At 39.8% G+C, this 23,767-nt stretch overlaps 1 protein-coding gene and 1 long non-coding RNA gene across 5 annotated transcripts in view; one reads left to right on the top strand and one right to left on the bottom strand.

Moving 5' to 3' along the window:
- NHS (NHS actin remodeling regulator) overlaps positions 1–23,767 on the bottom strand; it is a 340,674-nt gene that overhangs the window by 22,528 nt on the left and 294,379 nt on the right. The gene's annotated exons all lie outside the window — the stretch shown is intronic.
- Positions 1–23,767, top strand: part of LOC125156912 (uncharacterized) — a 71,852-nt gene that overhangs the window by 24,363 nt on the left and 23,722 nt on the right. The window contains exons 3-4 of one of the 3 annotated variants that reach the window (XR_007148840.1): positions 20,967–21,107; positions 23,113–23,231. The exons of 1 other annotated variant lie outside the window; for it this stretch is intronic. This is a non-coding gene — a long non-coding RNA (uncharacterized LOC125156912). The remainder of the gene's footprint in view (positions 1–20,966; positions 21,108–23,112; positions 23,232–23,767) is intronic. One more of the 3 variants, XR_007148842.1, reaches the window with a different exon arrangement.

Below are 23,767 nucleotides of genomic sequence, written 5' to 3'. Positions count from 1 at the left end.
CACTTTTCCCTTCTAACTCACGCCAAATGTGGCGAGAACTCGGTAGGGTCCTACTTGACCTTATCCCAGCAAATTAAACAAAATAAAAAAGATAAAACTTTCTTATGCACGTGCCATGCATGTCCCGCCTTTACTTTTTTCCCTGTTTTTCCCCCTTCTTTAAATTGACTCTTTTTTTTAGTATAGCTCTGTGTTATCATGTGCACAGACTCACATAACCCTCCCACAATCAGGAGTCAGAACATGTCCATTACTTCAAAAAGGTCCCTTGTGCTGTCCCTTTAGAGTCACAGTCTCCCCCAGCTCTTAGCCCCTGGCAACCAAGAGTCCATTCTCCTTCGCTATGGTTTTGTCATTTTGAAAGTGTCATATAAATGGAATCCTACCTTTTGAGCCTGGCTTCTTTCACTCAGCATAATGCCTTTGAGATCCATCCAAGTTGTTGTGCGTATCAGCAATTCATTCCTTTTTATTGTGAGTAGTATTCCATTATCTGCTTAGACTCTGAACAGTGAAATGTCTCAGGCATGCAAGAAAATGGGAACCTGAGAATATTCTGTGATGATGTGTACAAACAAGTAATTTTATTCGCTGTTCCACAGCCAGGCTAATATTTTAAAAAGAAAGAATTCCAACGCTAAAACCTGCAACAAGGAATTTTCTTTATTTCTCATAATATTTGTTGTTAACTGCACTTATTGGCTAATGCTTTCATTAGCTATTGTGCTGCCTATTAAGCTGTCGTCTGTCAGCTGCAAATCTCTTCTTCCATGCTCTGTTATGCTGGGACCCTGCAAATAACCCTTCTTCACCAGCTGCTCCCTGTTAGGTTCTGCCCTAGGAGTGTGAGCTCCTTTCTGCAGTTACTATCTCTGTGTCACCTCAGTTTCCCATGTGCTGTGTCTGCTTTATGGTACCTTCCCTATGCTGAATTCTCTCTGTTAAAACAACTGGTGTGGACTCTTTTTTCCTGGCTGGACCCTGACTGATCAAGTATGTGGTACCAGGCTTTCACCCCTGGCTTACTTAATGTCTAAGGCATCTAAAGTAGTGGGCTAATTCTGGTTCCTTAGTCCATGAGGAAAATAGGAACCGGTGTGATCATCCGTGGGGTGTCAGCATGATAATAATCTCTGCAACTTTATGGCAGAGAACAGGAGAACTAATGTCTCAAAAGCAAACTGCTTCTGGTGATTCTCGAACATGGGTATAGAGGGAAAAAGTATTTACTGGTGTCAGTAGCTGTATAGTTCCACGTCCTAGGTGCTGTGCTGATTTGCTCCAAGAAAAATCCTGTATCACAACAATGGCTACAAGTAAAGTCACAAGCTACTTTTAGCCGGTCTCCTAGATCTGTCTACCTTTTGCAAGACCAGACACCTGAATTAAATGGAGAGTGTGATAGGCATCACCACTCCTGTGATCTTAGATTTGAAACTAACTTCAGGCTCCTCTCTCCCTACTATACCAAGAAGGAACCTCTAGAAATTGAGGAAGTTAATCCTATACATGCACAGTCTGGTATCTTTATAAAGCACCGCTCTTTCTGATCATGTTATTTCTGTGCTCAGAACTCTTCAATAATTTCCTATGTCTATGGAATAGAGTTATACTTTTTAGTCTGACATTCAAGGTCCTTCAAGATCTGGTCAACTGAGGCTTTGCAGCCAAACCAAAGTATTTGAATTTATGTATACGCACTTCATCTTCTCCTGCCTGTGTGAGCTTGCTCTCATAGTTTCCTCAGCCTATAATCCTTCTCCTGCCAGCATTCATATCCAAATTCTACCCCATCCTTCAAGGCCTTTTCAGTTCCTTTATCATGAAGTTTAATCCTAACACCCAACCCCATGCTAACACCACACCACAGGTGTTAGGTGTTAACACCTTATACTTGATAATATGCAGGCACTCTGCATGGCAGAGATTATTTCTCATTTTTATATCCATTAATTTTTTCAAAATGAAGGAATAAGTAAGAGGCCGTGATGGGAGAGAGGGCATTCCAAGTGGGGATACTGCTTTAAGAGTGCAGGATATTATCTCAAGAAGCACATGTGGTTTGGTTTGGCTGAGGTCTAAGGCCTGTACAAAGGACTTTCGAGAAATCCGTCTGGAAAGGCAAGTTAGGACCAGATTGTACAGAGGATGGAGAGTTGGGTGAAAGATTTGAACTTATTTCTCTAGGCAGAATGGAGGAATTGAAGGTTTAGGATTAGGGAAGAATTTTTATGTCAAAGATTCTCATACCAACATTAGAATTTTTCTTAATTGGCTTAAAGGAGCAAACTGGGTGAGATAATGGAAAACACTTAAACTGCAGCAAGAGGGATTTAATTTAGGTGGACAGAACCATTTTGAGACAGGTCATAAAACAACAATATTTCTGAGAGAAAACTATGAAGATGTTTTATAAAAGCAGAACACCTGTCTAGGACATTGTGGTATGTGTAATTCTTTTTTTTTTTTAATGTTTATTTTTGAGAGAGAGAGTGCACGTGAGTAGGGGAGGGGCGGGCGGGGGGACGGAGGATCTGAAGCGGGCTCCGTGCTGACAGCAGACAGCCCATTGTGGGGTTTGAACTCATGATCTGTGAGATCATGACCTGAGCTGAAGTTGTACGCTTAACTGACTGAGCCACCCAGGCGCCCCGGTAGGTGTAATTCTTTTATAACAAAGGAATGGCTTGGTCAGCATTTCTCAGTCCCAATCTTGTAAACCAAGAGAATATCAGAAATCTCTAACAAGAACTCATGGAAAAAGGGAAGGAAGGGAGAGGCTGGATGAGAGGAGACATAGCTGGGGATGGGAGAGAGAGTGAGACCGTGAGAAGGTCTTTATCCCAGGGTGGGTCAAATACTGTTGAAATGCCCCTCCTACCAGCTCTAGTCTTGAAGCCCTCCCTTGGCTTGGATCTCCACTCCCAGTCTTCTAATTCTTCTGTAAGCCAGTTTAGTTTTTCTCAGAAGCTGCTTTCTCCTAAGACCTATTTTCTTCTTCTTGATAGAAAATGAGAGTGAACATGGTCATTGTTTATATCTGGGCTATGACCAAGGAGGTCTGAGTCCTAGTTTGAGTAATTTCCTTCATTTACATCCCAGCAAAGCTGTTGGAATGTCCCCTATCCTTAAGATGCACCTCCTTGGTAAGAAGAAAAGTATGATTTGACACAATTTTCTGTTAAAATCCCTGGATGCCACAGTGTAGTAAGTTAGAAAAGTACTATCATGATATGAAATGACAAAGAATCCCTGATATTCTTCCCAGGCTAATTGTATGAAGTCTGACAAAGAGTCTAACTGTGAACACAATATGTTGGAAGAGTTAACTGTCAATCCTGTTGATAAGGATTTAGGCCTCAGTGTTCCCCAGGGACCTGATCAGCTTTTGCCATAGGGCTCCATCTCATGTCAAGCTCTGTCATCTGCTACCACAGAGACCATTAGATATTCTACCCCTGGATCACTGATGAAGCTTGGAGAGGGACACTTGGTGAGATTGCTGGAGTCTCTTACCACATTTGAGGAAGGATGATTTCCATGCCTATATGTCTAGACATCAGAATCTAAGCAGGGACTTAGACTCCAAGGGTCCCCATGGACCTGACTGCAAGTTGAATGCAGCAATAGGAGATGTTTCAGCTCAAGTGCCAATGACTCTGATCAGTAGCGGCTGTCTGGCCTACTCAGGAAAGTGCTGTGATCTATTGATAATGCCTGGCTTCAGCTTGCACAGGGGAAGAGCAGACCAATGTCTCAAGTATTGGCACATCTAGGCCTGGACCGAGGGACCTTACTGATGACAACAGATGAGCTGGACATCTCATTCAGCAGAGGACAAGGGTGCACTGCTATGACAGACTGTCTCCACACTCTGAAATGGGAATCTGTGCCCTGAGGGTGCCCTAGGGGCCAGGGTGTCATATATCATAGCAGCGTCTAATCATCTTAGATTTGATTCTATTTGGTCTTCTGAATTTTGCTATGTATGTATGTATGTATGTATGTATGTATGTATGTATGTATTTAATTGAGAGCGAGAGAGAATGAGCCGGGGAGAGGGGCAGAGGGGGGGAGAGAGAGAGAATCTTCTGCCTGGTGCAGGGCTTGATCCAATAACCCTGGGATCATGACCTGAGCCAAAATCAAGAGTTGGGTGCTCTGAGCCACCCAGGCACCCCTGAATTTTGCTATTTAAAGAAATTATGAACTAAGCATGTCCTGGTTGAACTTACTTTCTTGAGAAGCCATATATCTGTCATAGGTACTGGGGCATAAGTCCCAACCCAGTAACTGCGTAATATTTATGGCTGAGTGTATGTGTATATACATACATGTGTATACATATAGATATATATTTTTTATTTTGAAATAATAGAATACAGAGAAGTTGCAAAAATTAATAGAGAGGATTCCCATATACTCTTTTTTTAAATTAAAACAATTTTTTAACGTTTATTTTTGAGAGAGACAGAGACAGAGAGACAGAGCGTGAGCAGGGGAGGGACAGAGAGAGAGGGAGACACAGATTCTGAAGCAGGCTCCGGGCTCCGAGTTGTCAGTACAGAGCCCGACATGGGGCTTGTACTCACAAACTGTGAGATCATGACCTGAGCCGAATTCAGATGCTTAACTGATTGGGACACCCTGACACCCTTCCATATGTTCTTTATGCAGCTTTTCCTAATGTTACAATCTTACATAACCATACTACATATATTGAAAGCAGGAAATTAACATTGGTAAATATTATTTACTAATCTCTTTATTTGGCTTTTTCCAGTTTTCCCACTACTGTCCTTTTTCTGGTCCAAGATCCCATATTGCATTTAGTTGTCAGATCTCCTTAGTATCCTTCAGTTTGTAGTAATCCCTTAATCTTTGTCTTTCATGATCTTGACACCTTCAGAGAGTACTGGCCAACTATTTTCTAGAATGTTCCTCAATTTAGGATTGTCTGACATTTTCTTCTGATTAGATTGTAGTTACACATTTTTGTCAAGAATCCCACAGAAGTGCCATCTCACTGTATTATATCAGGAGGTTCATATATAGCTGTGCCCTTTTACTGGTGATGTTAATTTTGATCATTTGGTTAAGATGGTGTCTGTCAGCTTTCTGCAGCTAAAGTTACTGTTTTCTGTTTGTAATCAACAAATATATTGTGGGGAGAAACTTTGAGACTATGCACACATCCTATTTCTCAACATAATGTCACCCAACTAATTTTAGCATTCATCAGTGATTTTCCCCTGTAAAATTGTTACTTTCATATTTGGCTAATGGTGATTTTTAAAATTTATCTCAATACTTCTACATTTATTAATTAGAATTCTTTGGTAAGGAAGAGATACCTCACTCCCATGTATGTATGTATATATTTATCCCAATTTACTTATGTCAGTATAGACTCATGGCTTTTTCATTTTATTCTGTGTTATAATCCATTACTATCATTATTTTAGTGCTCCAGGTGTCCCATAGTTAGACATTGGGAGCTCCTTCAAGTTGGCTTCTGTGCCCTTTTGACAGGCCTCCTATTAATTTTTTGAGGACTCTCTTTCCAACATCTCAAGATAGTCTAGACTCATATATTTCCCCTGGCCCAGCCCTAGAATAAATAATTTCTCCAAGGATCCCTGGCTTATTTTTCTTTTTTAGAGAATGGTATTTACAAAGAAGAACTGGGCAGTAGATGTGCTCAATGTTGCCAGAGTATCATTGCTTCTAAGGCTGTCTCAGATGAGAGAGCTAAGAAATATGTTTGTATACTCCTACATGCACATATACACGTACTTATTTTATGCCTATCCATCTGCTTATACATGTCTATATCTCTGTTTGAAAACATATGTATGACTTTATACTGATATTTTAGATGTAATCCAATACCAAAGGATCCATTCTAGACTTCCCCTTTCCTGTTTGTAACTCCTTTCCCTAACAGTGACCAACTGATTATCATTATCCACAACATATTTGCTCAGTCCTATTATCCACATAGTTTCAGAATTTTCTAGTTCATTCTCTTGTGAAGAACAAATTTACCAACTAGAGTACAATATTTGTGTACAGTTCCTCTTGTCTTTATCTTTACGCTGTTGCTTCAGGTGCGGCTACTCCTAGAGAAACTCCCATATGGGAATGGGGCCTCAGGCCTCCACGTTACTGTGAAGGAAAGAACTAGAGGAGATCAAGCAAACCAGCTTTTCCTACAGTCAGACCACCCACCTCTATAGCAGGCTCACCAGCCTGGACAAAGGCGAAAATGGGGCCCTGGAAATTTTCCCAGCTGACTCCAGAACTTGTCATCCACCCACCAGGGGACTGGCTCACTGGTGCCTTCTTTTCAGAGGGGGAAGACCAGGTCAACTTCCACTGATTCATAAAAACTTTGGCTCATTTCCAATCCACTGAATATAGTGCAAGGAGCAAAGGTAAGAATGAACCAGAACCACAGAACAGCTGAAGCAACGTATTATACTTTGCTTTTCAGCTCTATGATTTGGATAAAGATGACAAGATCACCTGCAATAAGCTGTCCCAGGTGCTATGCATGATGGTTGGAATGGTTATCTCACATGAGCAACTGAGCAGCATCACAGGACCGTCCAGGAGGCTGGTCAGGGTGCAGATGGTGCCATATCTTTCGCAAAATTTGTTAAAGTTTTGGAGAAGGTGAACATGTAACAGAAAGTGAGCATCCGATTTCTTGACTAAAAGGCTGAGACCAAACTGTTCCTTGCCTTCTAGTATTTAAATACTGGAACTCGAGAGTCCTCCTATCTCCCAGCCCCACCTCTCCCCTATCATCTCTTTTCTCCCAAGATGCCACAGCTGTTGTGTGACAACCCCACGTGTGCTCTGTTAACACAAACCTGATTTTGGTGTAAACAGGGCATTACAAAACGGCCCACCCACCCTGTTTCTCTTCAGTATCCATTCACCTGTTCCCCATTTATAAATATCATCTCCCCCCAGTTAAGCAGCCAAATGCCACAGGCCCCTCCTGTCTGAGAAAGTGAGAGAGGGACTCATGCCAAGAACTGGCCAAGCAAGCTTTCACTGGAAGCCTTCCCTTCACCTGGGTTTCAGCATGCTCCTGCAACCTTTTCCATATGTCCTTTGCTTCCTGCTTCTCTGTCACCCAACATGCCATTCACTTGATCTTTCAGTCTTCCTGCTTTTTATTATGCTTCCAAGTTCCCTCTGTTTTACCTGGCACCCCAAGTCATGCCTGTTAAATGTAGATCTAACTTGACAAGGCGGTTCCGTGGTCTGGCGAATTTATCTGCCTTTGCTCGCAAATGAGCCTCTGGGATGTTGTATCCTCAGGAGCTTTTTGGGAATCAGCACTTCTCTCAGAAAATTTGACCATCTCGTGATCCTCTGCACTCTACTCCATCATCAAAGGGCTGCTGGATGGAGATGTTCTTCTTAAAAGGTGAAAGATGTCGAGCCCAATCTTCTAGGTGGCTTGCCCAGGTCACTCAATGGCCTCTGATTCTTCACACAGAGAGTACCTATATGTGGCTACTCTTGTTCTTCAGAAAATAGCCATATGCCTGCAGGTTTGCTCAGCTTTGGGCCACTGGCGCCACCAGAATGGCTGCTCTCACAATATGCTTGGGGACCTTCTCATGGCTTTTTAGAAAGGAGGCAGGGCACCCTAAAAGCCTCCTTTATTCCCACCTGTGCTGCATGGTTTATGCCTCAGTGTTGTATGCCCTGAGATGTTTTTCACTTCACATTTCCAAGTAGAAGGGTTAGAGTTACAGAGGTGCCTAATTTATCTGTCCAAGAGATTTAAAGATCATCCTAGTGTCCTAAAGGTTTTTGCACTTGGCAAATGATCATGCTGGAAGCCGTAGTCCACTCCCAGTGGAAGTCCAAAGCATTGACTGTATTGTCACATTAGCTGCCTGGTTACGTTGACTACCTCCCTCCCTGTGTAGACCACTGTTAATCCCCTAGAAACGTGGGATCTGACATTGGTGGCATGATATGGTGTGGCATTTTAGACATTTCTGCAAGCCACAGCAGCTTATTTGCCCAAATCAGCTGAGTTTAGGCCTCACTGAATTAGGCAGTTGCCATCCTAATGTCCAAGTCTGTTCCTTTATGTATCTGCCTGTGGCTAACTTTCTGTGACTCCTAGCTTGCTTGTTTGCTTTCTTGCTTTGGAAGGAAGATGTGCACACAGTTCCTTAGGAAGGGAATGGCTGTAGAACATCACTGCAAAGGAAGGAGAGAGGACTGGGGAACAGGAGCAGCCTGGTGGGATGGCTCAAGTATAAATAAATGAGGAATTCCGTAAGAAGTAATCATTTTGGCTTTGTGATCATGTGATGTAATATAGGAATCGTACAAAAGGGAAGAGCTGTCTGATACTCATCTATTCAGTATCTCAGAAGGTCTTTGACTTGAATGTTTAAAGTTCCTAAGTTAATGGCTTTTCTCTCTTTTGGTGTTTGAACTCTTTGAATCCATGGTTATGCCTTATTATCCTATTTAAAATTATATCAATCCATCAATAAATATTTGTGGTTAAAATGAAACAAAGCAAAAATACTTCTTTCCAAAGTTACTTAGGTTTAGCGACTTTCTTCCCCACCTCCTTCAGTGTGATATTCATTTGAAATATAGTTAGGTTTACTCTTTGTTTTCCATTTTGGGTTCTGCTCACATTCTGGTTGATTTTATTTATTGGGCGGGCTGGTACATAAAACATTACCTGGGTTCCAAGAGTTAGACCTACCCAAAAATCTACTCAGAAGTGGCACTCTCCCTAGACTCGACTGCCTCCTTCCCACCCCCCATTCTTTCTAGCCTGTTTCTGCTTACTGTTGGTAAACCAATCTCATGAGTTTCTGATTTGTCCTTCCTGTGTAGTTAGTTTCGCAGTAATGCTTGTTGTGAAAAAGTGAGTTTGCTCCAACATGATTGATATATCTTGGAGAACGGTCTGAGCTTCATGCGAATTTTGTGTTTGCTTATGGACAGTTTCATGCATGAGAAATTCTAGGTCAACCCAGAAACTGCACCCAGCTGACCTGAGCTGGGTAAGAATACATAAAATGCACATACCTCAGACATCTCTGAGTTTCCCTGCTTTACCCCGTGTGTTAGAAGCCACACTTATCCATGCCTGGGGCTACAGCCTTCTGCCCCTTTTGCACCAGCGCACAGAGCTACAGCCCTCCCAATGTTCATTCCATAAGCAGACTTCAGGGCTTTTTCTAGGTAAAGTGACACGTTTATCATATTATAGTTCTTAAGTATTTAACCTGTAAAATTGTGCTACTGCTTTTTCTTATTAGGTTCCTAACTTTTTGTGTATGTGTATCATAGAGGAAGTTGAGTGTTGTGCCCTATGTGCCCCATAAACTGGTTTTTATCATGCAATTTTGCATAGTGGGGAAGTTTTTAGGGATGAGTATATGGTGTTATAGCAGAATTGACTATTTCTTTTACACAAGTAAGTGGATACCTGTATATTTTCTTACATACTCTTCTTTCTAACATGAAGGGTAGCATACTGTAGCCACTTTTTTGGGGCTTTGGCTTTTTTTTTTTAAGATACTTAACTTTAGTTTTTAATTATTTATTTGCATATAGTTGACACAAAATGTTACATTGGTTTTGGGCATACAATTTAGTGATTTGATCAGTATATTCATTATGCTGTGTTCACTACAAGTGTAGCTACTATCTGTCATATTGTTATGCTGCCATTGCAACATCATTGACTGTATTCCTTAGGCTGTCCCTTTGATTCCAATGACTTATTCATTCCATAACTGGAAGCCTGTTTTTTTCCTCGCCTCTTCACCCATTTTGCCCAACCCCCCACAGCCCTCCCCTCTGGCAACCATCAGTTTGTTCTCTGTATTTATAGGTCTGATTCTGCTTTTTGTTTCTTTCTTCATTTATTGACTTTTTTTTTAAGATTCCACTTATGGTATTTGTCTTTCTTTGTCTTATTACACTTAGCATAAGTGTAATACACGGATCCTGTAGGTCCATGTCTCAAATGGCATGATGTCATCCTTTTTTGTGGCTGTGTAATATTCCATACAGATGTGTCCTTTTTTAAAAATATGCATGCTCTTATTTTTTAAGTTTATTTTTAAATTTATTTTAATTCCAGTATAATTAACTTACAGTGTTGTATTAGTTTCAGGCGTACATTACTCGCTGCTCATCATAAGGATACTCTTTAATCCCCATCACCTGTTTTACCCATCCCCACCCACCTTCCCTCTGGTAACTATCAGTTCCCTATAGTGAAGAGTCTATTTTTTGGTTTGTCTCTTTTTTTCTTTGTTTCATTTCTTAAATTCTACATATGAGTGAAATCATATGGTATTTGTCTTTCTCTCATTTATTTCATTTGACATTATACCCTCTCAGTCTATCTATGTTGTTGCAAATGGCAATTTCACTCTTTTTTATGGCTGAGTAATACACACACACACACACACACACACACACACACACCATCTCTATCCATTCATCTGTCGATGGACAATTGGTTGCTTACATAATTTGGTATTGTATGTAATGCTGCAGTAAACATAGGGTGCATGTATCTCTTCATATTAGTGTTTTCATATTCTTTGGGTAAATATCCAGTAGTGGCATTACTGGATTATATGGTAATTCTATTTTAATGTTTTGAGGAACCTCCATACTTTTTTCCACAGTGGCTGCATCAGTTTGTATTCCCAACAATGCATGAGGGTTCCTTTTTCTCCACTTGTCTTTTGTGCTTTAAGACATTCTGAAAGGTATGATGTGATATCACACTGTGGTTTTTTTATTTGAATTTCCCTGATGATTAGTGATGTTGCACATCTTTTCCTGTGCCAGCCATCTGTATGTCTTCTTTGGAGAAATGTTTGTTCATGTCTTCTGCCCATTTTTAATTGGATTATTTGTTTTTTGGTATTGAACTGTGTAAGTTCTTTATGTATTTTGGATACTAGCCCTTTATTGGATATGCCATTTACAAATATGTTCAGTAGATTGTCTTTTAGTTTTGATGATTGTTTCTTTTGCTGTGCAGAAGATTTTTATTTTTATAATCCCAATAGTTTATTTTTCCTTTGTTTCCCTTTCCTCAAGAGACAAATCTAGGAAAATGTTGCTATGGCCAGTGTCAGAGAAGTTACTGCTTGTGCTGTCTTCTAGGATTTTTATAGTTATGGTTCTAAGTCTCATATTTAGGTCCTTAATCCATTTCAGTTTATTTTTGTGTATGGTCCAGTTTCATCTTTTTGCATATAGCTGTCCAGTTTTCCTAACACCATTTGTTGAAGAGACTTTTTCCAATTGCATTTTCTTTCTTATTTTGTTGGAAGATTAATTGACCATATAACTGTGGGTTTATTGCTGGGCTCTCTGTTCTGTTCTGTTAATCCATGTGTCTTTTTTTTTTTTTTTTTTTTTTTTTTTTTGCCAGTACCATGCTCTTTTGATTACTATAGCGTTGCAGCATATCTTGAAATCTGGGATTGTGATACCTCTGGTTCTGTTCTTTTCAGGATTGCTTTTGACTATTTGGGGTCTTTTGTGGTTCCATACACATTTTAGGATTGTTTGTTCTAGCTTTGTGAAAAAATGCTGTTGGTAGTTTGATAGGGATTTGTATTAAATCTGTAGAGTGCTTTGAGTAGTATAGACATTTTAATAATGTTTGTTCTTCCAGTCCATGGCAATGGAATATCTTTCCATTTGTGTCATCTTTAATTTCTTACATTAATGCTTTATAGTTTTCAGAGTAGAGCTCTTTCACCTCCTTAGTTAACTTTATTCCTAGGTATTTTATTATTTTTTGTGTCATTGTAAATGGGATTGTTTTCTTAATTTTTAAAATTTAATATAATTTAATTTTTAAATTTACATCCAAGTGAGTTCTTAATTTCTATTTCTCTTACTTTCTTATCAGTGTATAGAAATGCAATGGATTTCTGTATATTGATTTTGCATCCTGAAACCTTACTGAATTCACTCATCAGTTCTAGTAGTTTTTTTGATGGAGTCTTTAGGCTTTTCTGTATGTAGTATCATGTCATCTGTAAATAGTGCAAGTTTCACTTCTTTCTTACCAGTTTGGATCCCTTTTATTTCTTTTTGTTGCCTGATTGCTATGGCTAGGACTTCCAGTACTGTGTTGAATAATAGTGGCGGAGAGTGGACATTCTTGTCTTGTTCTTGACCTTAGGGGAAAAGCTCTAAATTTTCCCCATTGCATATGATGTTAGCTGTGGGTTTTTCATATACAGCCTTTATTATATTGAAGTATTTCCTCTAAACCTATTTTGTTGAATGAATGAATGTTGTAGTTTGTCAGATGCTTTTTCTGCATTTATTCAAATGATCATAAGGGTTTTTTTCCTTTTTGATGTGTCATATTGATTTTGTGAATACTGAGCTATCTATGCATCCCTAGAATAAATCCCACTTGATCATGGTGAATGATTTTTTAATGTATTGTTGGATTCAGTTTCCTAATTTTTTTGTCAGGTATTGTTGCATCTATGTTCATCGGAGATGTTGGCCTATAGTTCTCTTTTTTTGTGGTTTCTTTATCTGGTTTTGGTATCAGGGTAATGCTGGCCTCATAGAATGAATTAGGAAACGTTCCTTCCTCTTCTATTTTTTGGAATAGTTTGAGGAGTATAAGTATTAACTCTTTTTTAAATATAGGGTAGAATTTACCTATGAAGCCATCTGATGCCGGACCTTGGTTTGTTCAGATTTTTTTTTATTATGGGTTCAATTTCATTGCTGGTGATCAGTCTGTTCAAACTTTCTATTTCTTCCTGATTCAGTTTTGGTAGGTTATATGTTTCTAGGAATTTATCTATTACTTACAGGTTGTCCAGTTTGTTGTCATATACTTTTTCATAATATTCTCTTATAATCCTTTGTATTTCTGTGGTGTTGGTTGTTATTTACTCCTTTTCATTTCTGATTTTGTTTGAGTCCTCTGTTTCTCTCTCTCTCACTCTTTTTTTCTTTTTGATGAGTCTGACTAAACGTTTATTAATTTTGTTTATCTTTTCAAAGAACTAGCTCCTGGTTTCATCAATCTGCCCTATTGTTCTTTTAGTTTCTATTTATTTTTGCTCTGGTCTTTATTATTTCCTTCCTTCTCCTGGTTTTGGGTTTTGTTTGTTCTTTTTCTAGCTCTTTTAGGTGTAAGGTTAGGTTGTTAATTTGAGATTTTTCTTCTGTATGTAGGCCTGAATTGCTATACATTTCCCTCTTAAAACAGCTTTTTCTGCATCCCGTAGATTTTGGACTGTTGTTTTCATTTTCATTTGTCTCCATGTACTTTTTGAGTTCCTCTTTGACTTGTGGTTGACCCAATCATTGGTTAGTAGCATGTTATTTAACCTCCATGTATTTGTGCTAGTTCCAGATTTTTTCTTTTGGTTGATTTCTAGTTTCATAGTGCTGTGGTTGGAAAAGATGCATGGTATGACTTCAATCTTTTTGAATTTTTTGACACTTGTTATGTGGCCTAATATATGCTCTATTCTGGATACTACTTATCTCCATTTTATCTAGCTCTCTTGCTGTGATTTTGTCCTGTTCTTTCATTCAGGCTATTTTCCTGGGTCTTCCCATTTTGTCTGACTCTCTGTGTTTGTTTCTCTGTGTTAGGAAAGTCAGCTATGTCTCCTGCTTTTGAAAGTAGTGTCCTTATGATGCAGAGGTTCTGTAGTGCCCTGCAGTGCAAAATCCCCTGTTCACCAGAACCTGGCCCTTCAGGGGTATCTCCTATGTGTGTTGTATGTGCCCTACTGTTGTGGCTGAGCAGGGTTTGGTTCCTGTGTTGTTAGTGGGCCAGTCTGGGGCCACTTCGGGTTTTAGTTAAGTTAGATCAGGCTTTTGTCAGGGCTGCAGGAACACCAAACTGTGGGGCATTTTCCCAATGTCGCGCCCTGAGAAGCTTTCATTAGTGGGTGGGGCTTGTAGTGAGATGCATTGTCTGTCCCCAGCCCGCTGCTGGGGCTGCAGTCAGACTGGTGTGTGTGGTTATCTTCCCCAGGAGTCACTTTGGAGTGGTGCTGGCCCTTCTCTGGGCTGCTTGCACACACCCAGGCTTTGGCACTGCCTTGGATGTGCTCCAGCCAAGGGTATATTGGAGGGGGCAGGTCCGTAGGAGAATGCAGGGGCTGGGCATGTAGTGCCAACAAGATTTGAGCCAGTGCTGTGGGTGGGGAGCTGCAGGTGCCCTGGAAAACTTCTGTGGAATCCTGCTGGGTTGGAGGGGCCAGATCCACAAAAGAGTGCAGGGGGTGGGTGGCAAGCTGTTAGCAAGCTGGGTGGAGAGTGCTGCATGCTGTGGTTCCTGCAGGTACCTGTGTGTCCAAGCCAGGGATGGGGGACTGGGGAGGGAAATGGGGCCTACCAGCTCTTTTGTTCTTGGACAAGTCTCCCAAAGTTCCTTGCCCCTCCAGTACCTGCTCTGAAATGACCAAATACATCTCCTTTCAGAATACCGCACGTGGTTTTCAAACTGTTCCTTCTATGTTGTATCTCTGTGGGGCTCTTCTTTATACTGTCTCTTTAAGGGCGGGGACTCAGTTTCCTATTGTGTTCCCAGCTCCTGCAGAGCTGAGCCTGCTGATTTTTAAAGTCTTACTGATCATAAAAATGTGTGAAGCCAGGATCCTCAAGCCTTCAAAGCCAAATGTTATGGGGATTCTTTTTTACAGTGCGGTCCCTGTGGGTGGGGTGCCCAGTGCAGCGTCCTCTTCTCTCCCCTCTTGGGCTTGCAGGTCCCTCCTGTGGACAGTCCTGCCAGTCTGTTTGGCTCCCCACCAAGTCTCAGCCCTTCTTCTTCTCTTTGATAAGGCCTCTTTTCTACATTCAGCTGTGATAGTCTGTTCTGCCAGTCTTCTAGTTGTTTTCTGGATTATTTACACTGATGCGGGTGTTTTCTAGTTGTGTCCGTGGGACAGATGAGCCCAGGATCCTCCTCCTCCACCATCTTTCCTGAAGTCTAGATGGGTCCTTTTTATTTTTTCATCCATTCTGCTACCCTGCCTCTCTAGATGGCAGCAGTTAGGCCATTTAGATTTAAAGTAATTAGTGATAGGTATGTACATATTGCCATTTTTAAATTTGTTTCCTGTGTTTCTTTTTTTAGTTCTTCATTGTTCCTTCTTCTCTTGCTCTCTTTTTTAAGATTTTACTTTTTATTTTTTTTTAATGTTTGTTTATTTTTGCGACAGAGCACAAGCAGGGGAGGGACAGAGAGAGGGGGGACAGAGGATCTGAAGTGGGCTGTGCAGTGAGCCCAACGTGAGGCTGGAACTCATGAACTGCGAGATCATGACCTGAGCCAAAGTCTGACGCTCAACTGACTGAGCCACCCAGGGGCCCCAAGATTTTATTTTTAAGTAATCTCTACACCCAATGTAGGGCTCAAACCAACAACCCTGAGATCAAGAGTCGAATGCCCCACTGACTGAACAAGCCATGCATCCCTTGTTCTCCTTTTTTGTGTTTGATGAGTTTCTACAGTGTTGTGTTTGGCTTTCTTTTTATTTTTTATATATCATCAGTTTTGGGTTTGTGGTTATGAGGTTTGGTCATTTCAGTTCAAATACATTCTAAAAAAAGAGGAAAAGAAAAAAACTTTTTTTTCCATTCTTTTCCCTTTTTTACTCCCTTCTCCACACTTAATGTATATGTTGTCACATTTTACCTCTTTTTTTTCATAATTTTTTATGTCTAATTATAGCCATTTCTTTCCCACTCGAAGTCTCTTTAACATTGCTTGTGAAAGTGGTTTAGTGGTGATAAACTCCTTTATCTTTCATTTGGGAAACTTTATCTCTCCTTCAAATCTAAATGACAACCTTGCCAGTCAAGTATTCTTGGTTGCAGGTTTTTTCCTAAGCACTTTAAAATATCATGCACTCCCTTCTGGCCTGCAAGGTATCTGCTGAGAAATGAGCTGATAGCCTATAGGCTTTTCCCTTGTAGGTAACTTTTTGTTTCTCTTGCTGCTTTAAGATTCTCTCTTTAACGTTTACATTTTAAATATTGTGTGCCCGTGGTGTGGACCTCCTTGGGTTCATCTTGTTTGGAATTCTGTGTCCTTTGGATTTGGATGTCTGTTTCCTTCCCTAGGTCAGGAAAGTTTTCAGTTATGATTTCTTTGAGTACGTTTTCTACACCTTTCTCTCTCTTTTCTTCTAGGTCCCTTATGATGTGAATGTTTGTTCTCTTGATGTTGTCCAAGAGATTTCTTAATCTATCCTCATTTTTAAAAATTCTTTTCTCTTTTTGCTGTTCAGTTTGTGTGCTTTCCATCGCCCTGTCTTCCAGATTGCTGATACGTTCTTCTGCATCTGCTGATCTGCTATCCACTCTCTCTAGTGTGGTTTTTATTTCAGTTACTGTATTCTGCAACTCTGGTTTTTGAAAATATTTTCTATTCCTTTATTGAAGGACTTACTGAATTCTTCCCTTCTTTTCTCCAGCCCAGTATCTTTATGATCATTATTTTAAATTGTTTATCAGGCATATTGCTTATCTCTTTCATTTAGTTCTTTTTCTGAGGTTTTTTTCTTGTTCTTTCTTTTGGAACATATTCCTCTCTCTCCCCATTTTGCTTGACTTTTGGTGTTTCTATGGATTAGGCAGAAAGGCTAGTTCTCCTAAACTTGAAGGAGTGGTCTTGTATATGTTGTCCCCTCTGTAGACTGTGTGTGTGCTTGGTTACTTTTGCTGGCTGGCTGGAGCTGTGGCTGCATATGTTAGTTACTCTTTTAAACCATGGCTTTTTATAGAAAGAAGAAAAAATAATAAAATTAAAAATTTTAAAGAACTAAGAGGAAAAGAAAAAAACCAAAAAGAACAAAAATAAAAACCAAACAAGACAAATTAAAAAAATAATAAAATAATTTTTTCAATTAAAAACAAAAATGTGGCTTAATTTCTGTGCTCCAGCACACAAGGTGGTTGTGTAGCCCTGGGTTAGCTGAGGTCACAAGCTCACTGTGAGCCAAGCCCTGTTCTAGTCTGGGCTTTTAAAAAAGGTAGAGTGGGAGAGAGCATCCCAGCTGTTCTCTGACCCTTTGAAACCATGACTTTTTTTCTGTGTCCCATTGTGACCAGGGTTGGTGTGGTCTTACATACCCTGGGCTTGCTGAGGTCAAAAGCTCCTGGTGATAACCATACATGCCAGTTACAGCATCCAGACCTACCAGGTATGCCATTCCTGTCTGGGCTTTTAAGGTAGTGGCGGAGAGAGTGCACCCGCAGCTACTTAGCCCTTTTAAACCTGGCTGTTTTTCTGTGCTTCAGTGCAACTGAGGCTGGTGTGGGCTTGCAGACCCTGGGCTCACTGAAGCTGCAAGCCCACTGTGAGGACCAGACCAACCTATTCCCGTGTCTGGACCCTGCTCCATTCTAGGCTTTTAAGGTGGTGTGGAAACATCAACTGTGCATTCTCCAGTCCCTCTGACCTGGAGAACATTCCCACAGCTCCTGCACTGCTTAGCAGAGTTCTAGTGTTGTGTCTTTTATATGCTAGTTGCTCTTTAAAGCTGTGGCTGTTTTTTTTCTTTGCCCAAGGACAGAGGGATCTGTTCTTGGTTCCTCAGTACTGTCCCTCCCCACTGCTGTTCCCAGCGTGGGTACAGGGGTTCCCTTTGTTACTGTGACTCTTCTCTCTCTTGCTGTTCTCTCCATCTTTGGTTGTTCAGAAGCTGTCCAGTCAGCTCTCACTTCTTCTTCAGGAGGAATTGTTCTATTAATAGGTGCAAATCGGTGTGTGTTCCATGGAGGAGGTTAGTTCAGGGCCTTCCTACATTGGTCATCTTGTGCCTGGAACCTTGGGCTTTGCCTTTTTCACTTAAGAATATGTCCTGGAAGTCACTCCTTATTAGTTCAGAAAGATCTTCCTCTTTTTTTTTTTTTTTTTTTTTTACACCTGCACAGTGCTCCTCAACTGTGTGGATGTCCTGTAGTTTATTCCGTCACTACAGATACATGAGCCTCAGAAGAAGGGCTAATATCACTAATAAATAAATACTTCTTAAATACATCCATCTATGTATAGACATCTTGGTCATTTCCGATAACTTGTGATTTTAAACAACACTACAGTGATTGACCTTTTTGTATTATCAGAGGTGTAGTTTTATTCCTCTCCAGATAGGTTGTACCAAGTTTGCATTTCCACCAGCACTGTTTGTGAGTGCCTGTCCGCACCTACCCGCCCCCAGTTTCACCAATAAAATATATATGTTGTCATATTGTTGAATTTTTGCCGATCTAATTAGGTGATAAATTGTCAGTGTTTGCATTTCTCTCATTGTGAGTTTGAACAGTTTTTCTTTTTTTTTAATTTTTTTTTTCAACGTTTATTTATTTTTGGGACAGAGAGAGACAGAGCATGAACGGGGGAGGGGCAGAGAGAGAGGGAGACACAGAATCGGAAACAGGCTCCAGGCTCTGAGCCATCAGCCCAGAGCCTGACGCGGGGCTTGAACTCACGGACCGCGAGATCGTGACCTGGCTGAAGTCGGACGCTTAACCGACTGCGCCACCCAGGCGCCCCTGAACAGTTTTTCTTAAGTTTAAGCAACATTTTTGTGTTTTTTGAATTGTCTGTTCAAGGCTTTCCCCCATTTTTCTACTAGGTTTTTGTTCCTTTCTTTGTCCCTCAATTTTGAAGAGGTATTTATCTATTAGTGATAATAATCTTTTATCTGTGGTACAAAGTGCATATATTTTCTACCAGTTTTTGCTTATCTTTTGTTTCTGGTGTTTGAGCATGCAAAAATATTTACTGTTCATCAATCTTTTACTGCCCCTGTATTTTGAGTCAGAGTTAGAAAGCCTTTTCCTAGACTGAGGTTAGAGAATAATTCACCTCAGGGTGCTTGGGTGGCTCAGTCCATCGAACATGCAACTGTTGACCTTGGGGTTGTAAGTTCGAGCCCCACGTTGGGTGTAGAGGTTACTTAAAAATAAAACCTTAAAAAAAAAGAATAACTCACCCCTATTTTGCTCCAGTACTTGTATGGTTTCATTTTTTATGTTTAGGTCCCTCATCCATTAGGAACTTAATCTTGTGTATGGTGTGAGGTATGGATCTCATTACATGGCTTTCAACCAGGGGCAATTTTGTCTTCCCAGGGGACGTTTGGTGGCACTGTCTGGAGACATTGTGGGTTGTCACAACGAGGGGGAAGAGTGCTCCTGGCATCTTTTGGGTAGGGGCCCAGCATGCTGCTAAACATCACAATGCACAGGACAGCCCCCACAGCAAAGAATTATCTGACTTGAAACATCAGTAGTGCCGAGACTGAGAAACTCTGGTGAAATTTTTCTACCAGTTGTTCTACCATCATTAAAAAAAAGCTCCCATCTTTTGCCTCAGTGTTTTGAGATACTGCCTTTATCGTAGATTATATTTTCATATATACTTGGGTTGATTTCTGTATTTTGTATTCTTTTCTACTGGTATGTTTTTCTACTCATGTATCAGTACCACACTATCGTAATTATAAAGGCTTTAAAGATATTTTAATGCCTGGTAGAGCTACTCACCCTTATTGGTTTCCTTTGTCACTATTTTCCTGGCTATTCTTGTATGTTTGTTTTTCCATGAGAACTTTAGTATCAATGGGTCTAACTCCATTTAAAAGGAAGCTTATTGGTATTTTTATTGGGATTGGATTAAATTTATGAATTAACTTAGAACTGACTTGCTTATAATGCTGAATCGTTCTATCCAACGACAAGGGACATCCTTCCATTTGAGAAAGTCTAATTTTGTGTCTTTTAGGAATGCTTTATAGTTTTTCTTATACAGGTTTTGCACATTCCTGGTAAATTAATTCCTAAGTGTTTAGTCTTTGTTATTGCTATACACGGAGTTTTCTCTACTATTAGGTCTTTTAATTGGCTATCATTTGTGTAAATGAAGGGTATTGATTTTTGTGTGTTTGTATCCTACTACCTTACTGAATTCTTTTACTGTTTGAGTTTTATCATTGATTGTATACCAGGAAAATCCTATAGTATCATATCATCTGCAACTAGATATAGCTTTACTTCTTCCTTCCTAATTCTTATGCCTGTAATTGATTTATTTTGTCTAATTCATTGATTAATCTCTCTAGTAAAATGCTAATTAGTAGCAGAGATAGCATCTTTGCCTTGTTCCTGATTTTAGTGGAAATGCCTGTAGTGTTTCCCCACTAAGATACTGGCTTTAGGATTAAGGTGTACATATTTTATTGTGTTAATGAAGTACCACTCAATTCCTATTTTCTCAAGTCTTTTTATAAAAATAGGTGTTAAATTTTATTTAAGGCCTCTCCAGCATCTATGGAGATAATCATAAGGGTTTTTTTTCCTTTAGATCAATTAATATGGTATATGATACTAATAGATTTCTTAATATTAAACCAACCTTCCATTCCTAGAATAAATCCCATTTGGTCATGGTATATTAATTTCTTAATGTGGTATTCTGTTTGCCAACATTTAGTTTAGTATTTCCGCATTAATAATCATGAGTGATATTGGTCTATGGTTCCCTCCCCCTCCCTTCCTCCCAGTCTTTACCAGGTTTAGGTATCAAACCTTCATAAAAGATTTATAAAAGAAATGGGGAAGTTCTACTTTATTTTCAGTACTCTGAAACCATTTGTAGGGCATTGGGATTATCTAAACTTTGAAGGTTTAGTAGAATTCCTCTGGAAAACCATCTGGCGGCCTGAGATTATCTCCTTTGCCACCCTTGAAGAAGGAGGACTCCCAGATGGACTTTAAAGTTGGGAAACAAACCTTGACTCTTCAGCTGACAGAGGGTTTTTTTAAAAAGCTAAATTGTGTGGTCAGTTTCCTGTGCATTCCCCTTGGAGAACTTTTATTTAAATCACATGTCAAGAAACCAAGCACCCCCTCTTTCCACTTGTAAGGGCTATGAGGCTGCTTTGGAGCCATCACCAGATACAAACAGAGGACACTGTAGCTCTTGAAAATTTACAATATCCCAGTGCACCCTTAGGAGCTCACTACAGTGCCCTGGAGTACCTCAGCACACAGTTTGGGAACCACAGGTATGTAAGCCTTCCCATCTTTTTCCTACATGTGTGTGTGTGTGTGTGTGTGTGTATACTCACATATACACTCATATTTTTTGAGCTCATACTATACACAGTTTTATACACTGTTTAAAAATCTCTGATAAAATATATACATTTTCCATTTCATTGAGTGTTTTTTTTTTAATTTTTTTGAAGTTTATTTATTTTTAACAGGGACAGAGAGCGAGCATGAGCTGGGGAGGGGCAGAGAGAGAGAGGGAGACACAGACTCCGAAGCAGGCTCCAGGCTCCAAGCTATCAGCACAGAGCCTGATGCGGGGCTCGAACTCACAAACCGTGAGATCATGACCTGGGCCGAAGTCGGATGCTTAACTGACTGAGCCACCCAGGCGCCCCATTGAGTGTTCTTTTATAACACTATTTTTGATATTGTATTCTATCCTAGAATATATCAGAATTAAGTATCTACCGTGGACATTTAACATAACTATTTTTCCTGTTCGAAACAGTGCTTTGATGAACACCTTAGTGAATACATCTTTGCATACAGTCCCATTATTGCCTGGGGATAAATTCCTACACATAGAATTGCTGAATCAAAGAGTATTTTTTTAAAGATTTTATTTTTTTAACTAATCTCTATACCCAACGTAGAGCCTGAACCCACAACCCCAAAATTGAGAGTTGCACGCTCCACTGACTGAGCCAGCCAGCTGCCCCATCTTACAGGTTTTTTTTTTGGCCACTTTTATTTACTTTTTATTGAAGTATAATTGAGACACAATGTTACATTAGTTTCAGGGGTACAACAGTGACGTGACAAGTCTATGCTGCATTATGCTATGCTCACCCCAAGTGTAGCTACCATCTGACATCATACAACACTGTTATAATACCATTGATTTTATTCCCTGTACTGTATCTTTTATCCTCATGAGTTATTCTATAACTGGAAGCCTGTACCTCCCACTGCCCTTCACCCATCCCTGGCAACCATCAGTTTGTTCTCTGTATTTATGGGTCTGTTTTCTGTTCATTCATTTGTTTTGGTTTTTAGATTCCACATAGAAGTAAAATCATATGGTATTTGTCTGACTTCACTTAGCATAATTTAGTATCTTATAGTTTTGACAATTATTGGGAAATTGCCCTCTAGAAAAAGTGTAACAACTTATACTCCCTCCAGACTTATATGTGACTATATGTTAGAGTTTATCCTGATTATGAATATAGTTTCAGATATTTGTTTTAGGCACTATGCTGGGAACTTTTTCATATACAATTTAATTGTATTTATATAACATTGTATTAAGTCTTCTTAACAACCTTCTAAAATTGAAGTTATTATCCCCATTTTATAGACAAGAAACTGGGACTCAGAAAGATGTAACTTTTTCAAAATCACACAACTGAGAAAATGGTAGGGCTGGGATTTAAATCTAGATAGACCCATAATCTTATTACTGTATATCACTGATACTTCACGAACTTGATTGGCTATTAATGATGGTGATGTCCAATACATATTGAGTACTTATTGTGCATCAGGTACTATTTGCGTGTACTAACACATTCAATCTTTGTTTCACACCTGTGAGGTACTGTGTACTATTAACCCTGAGACACTGAAATGATTAACTTGTCCAGGGTCACACAGCTAGCTAACAAACGGTAGAGCTGGTGCTCACATCCAGGCAGTTTGACTTCACAGTCTATACCATTAATGAGCAAACTACAGTGTGTAGGGTGCAGGGTTGTGGAAGATCATGTATCAGAATCTCATTAGGAATGCTTTTTTAAAGGAGGAAAAAAAATGGCTCAACTAAAGTCTCATAGATGAAAGGAGAGTTACTAAGAAAACGTGTATCCAGCAATTTGCTGTGTAAGAAAAGGTCTATCTAGCAGTTTGGCTGCAAATGTCCGGTCCCTGTCCCCGCAGCCTTTTTTCTTGCAGCAATGTGCAGCCCTTGTGAGCCTAATGCATAGATCTGTGTTCTGTATTCTGCGTCCCCTCCAGGTCTGAGGGGTAGAACTTGAATGGAAGATCTTCCAGTGAACTTGGTGACCCAAACTCAGAGAAATGAAACAGTTAAAATTTCCCCAATTACTTGGAAATACTAAGTATTATCATTTGAGGTGGGTACACTTTCTGGTTTACATAAGTATGATCTAGACCTCTTCTCTTATTGATGTTTGTTGGGTCAATGAAGCACCTTCGTTGTTATTCATGATTTTAGGCCTTTTCCTAGAGCTTTACTTTGGTATTTAGACTTTATTAAAAATTATGCAGATTATGACAAATGGTGATATTTTTATGTCATTTCTGTAAATGTTCAACATTCTTCTCTCTCACCCGCCCCCCTGGAAAAAACAACTTAATGAGCTACAAAACATGTTATAATGAATGGAAAAATATTTTTAGCATTTTTATGCAGAAAATGCCTCATTAAAAGCAAATGCTTTAGCAAGCAGATTTGAGCTTAATAAGAACTTTTGTCGAGCAGGGGCTTTTGTGACAAATCACTAGCATGTGTAACTGCTCTATATAAAGACCTAGAAAGCCCTAAGAGTCTGTCACCTTCCTTTCTTACCCCTGGGCTGCACTGCAGCAGTGTAGTTGAGTGTGCTATGGCACCGAGTAGACTCGGTGAACCTGAAGTCTGTGAAGCCTA

Source organism: Prionailurus viverrinus, chromosome X, assembly GCF_022837055.1.
Source record: "Prionailurus viverrinus isolate Anna chromosome X, UM_Priviv_1.0, whole genome shotgun sequence".
Lineage (NCBI taxonomy): Eukaryota > Metazoa > Chordata > Mammalia > Carnivora > Felidae > Prionailurus > Prionailurus viverrinus.
The sequence above is the reverse complement of the archived record's forward strand: the minus strand, read 5'-3'. Positions and strand labels throughout refer to the sequence as shown.